We start from the raw sequence: 2,611 nt of genomic DNA, 5'->3' as shown, positions 1-2,611 counted from the left end.
GTGTGCATAGCAGTTGTACTGCTGTGATAAGCCATTTCCAGTTTGCAAGGCTTGGGTCCCTGTCTAAAATTGCCCCATACTTTAGATGATCCTGTGAAAGGTCTTGTAGTTTCAACTTGTTTTCTAGGGAATCCATGCTTTGCCCCGGTGCAGCCATCTTTGCAACGCGTCATTGTCCTCCCCGATGATGTAGGTTAAGTGGATGCATCTCCCCAGCACTAACTGACTATAGTTTTTTTTTTCTCGAGACAAGCTCAACCAAAAACTTCGCAGTTGACATTGCACTTCCTTGGGTCCTCAACAATCCATACGTGAAGTTTGAAGCCGATCAGATGAATGGTTGTTGAGAAAATCAAAGGACAGAAAGACAGACAGACAAAGAATCCTCCATTTATAGTTACATATAAAAAAGCTAAAATTTGTGATCATCAACACTATACTGCAATACTGTAATATTATTAGCCCCACCTGTATCAAAGTTTTACTATAATTTTGGACCTCATTCTAAGTACTACTGGTTGCCTGAAATTTTGATTGATGGATTTGAGCTCATCCAATAACATTAGCATTGTATGTCTGAAAAAGAAGCTATGGTAAAAGCTTGAAATACACAGAAGACTTGAATTCCATTTTCTAATTAACATTGCGCATGATATGTGCAAGTGTCTTCTTGGCCTCGTGGTTTGCTAAGGGAACAGGTTGGGATTAAAGTTTAAGAGTTTTTCACATTAGTTGCTCCCACTCAACACCTCTCTTAAGAAGCTTGCTGCCATGTCCTTGTAAAACCACATCCTAAACTCAATCCCACGCATCCAATTTCTTCCTCTCATGTTTTAAAAGTACAGTGACCCCATCTCTCTCTTCTGCTATATGACACAACTGCTACAGGCAATGACTGACCTGTGCCTCTACCCTTGTTATCACTCTGAATTTTCCCCATTTCATTCCACAGGGAGCCTTTTTAATAGACTACATTAGACTTTAAAATGCCAGCCTTATATAACTGGCTGGATTTTCCTCCCCACTCATGACGCTTCCTTTTTAAAAGAGCTGCCATGGTTAATGGCTCCTCCCCTAATAAGGACTTTTATTTTTTTGTGCGAATAATTTTAGATGGCATAGTGCTCTCAGAACTTGGATCATATTTATTGATTAAACTAACATTCCATATACAAATTTGAAGATAATTGAGAGTGAAACCAGCTCAGATATCATGGGAACGCTTGTATGATCCTGGCAGTACCTGCAATGCAGGTGTGGCAATATGAGTGTCACACTTGTGTGTGACATTTTTTTCATTTTTACTGCTATCAAAACACTAATTTTCCCTTCTGAACAGAATCATCAGGGACCCACAGTATATCATATCATATTATTAACCAAAGTGTCCTGTTAGCTTAGCTTAGAAAGATGACTTTCAACACAGAGCTGCAACTTAGCCCAGTGCCTTATCTGAGAGTGATTTAAGTAAGGCAGACCACAACACAAAATGCTATCTGTAGTTTACCCCGAATTTTTTTCAATTATATTGGGAAAGCAGGGAAAATGTGTCTATAATGTGAGAAAATGATAATAGCTCATGTAAAGTGCATGAGCTGCATTTCCTAGTTTGTCCCTCTTTAACACAGGTCCCAGGTCTTCTCAGGAAAGAGTGAGGAAAGAAAAAAGGGATTTGGTAATTACTGTCATAGCACAGCTCACTGCTCTGTGCGAATTTGAGCCCTGAAGGTCTACTGCCAAGTTTCAGGTTTCCACTGAAAAAGAGAATGTGAGAATTATCTCACTTAATTACTCCACTTTTTCCACCTGATGCTTTTACGATGCTTCCCAAACAATATTCTGACCTCCAGCTCACGCCTAGTAGAGAACTGATTTGCTCAGTTTATTCTTAGGTGCTTAGTTTCTCCTCCTCCCTCTTTTAAATTGGTTTCTGACTTACACAGCCACCTAACAAGTTTAATTAGAGGTTAATGTCATCAGATCTGGGCGACTTGTAGAGAAGCCATGGATTAACGGCACTGAGTTGGTAAGCAAGTGTTGTATTTTGCTTTTCCTATAACTTTCAGTAATAGCACACTGGAACCCTATGCAACAGAAGAGGCTGTGTGTGTCTAAGTGGAATGGAAAAGTCTCATGCTGGGGAGATGATGGCATAGGCCTATTTAGCTCAGAGATTGGAACAACTGTACTAGGTGATTTCTTTGAGGGGACCTCACTGTGTTCCAGGTACACAGTGAGTGCACCTGGAACACAGTAGAACATATATGGTAACTTACAGTATAACAGCACAGTGTATAAATAAACATGCAGAGACTTGAAGCTTTCTCAAGTCAGATAATCCATCACACATCCACTTTCATTATCGTCGGAGGTTATGTAATCATTGTGCAGTAATGCAGTGCAGAGCATTCAAATCAGCCATGAGCTCCAGCTGCATTACTGTAACAATAGTTTTACTTTTGACAAAAATAAAAGCAGACAGGAATGTTCACTGTTGATTACTGTATGCAAGCACATGTTAAGTTCATGCAGGTTGATTTTCAAACTGTAATGAAAATGAATAGAAACCCTTAGCTGCATGAGCAGTTAATCAGTCAAAAATCTGGTATAC

The sequence above is a fragment of the Xiphias gladius genome, chromosome 24 (assembly GCF_016859285.1).
Source record: "Xiphias gladius isolate SHS-SW01 ecotype Sanya breed wild chromosome 24, ASM1685928v1, whole genome shotgun sequence".
Classification (NCBI taxonomy): domain Eukaryota; kingdom Metazoa; phylum Chordata; class Actinopteri; order Istiophoriformes; family Xiphiidae; genus Xiphias; species Xiphias gladius.
The sequence above is the reverse complement of the archived record's forward strand: the minus strand, read 5'-3'. Positions refer to the sequence as shown.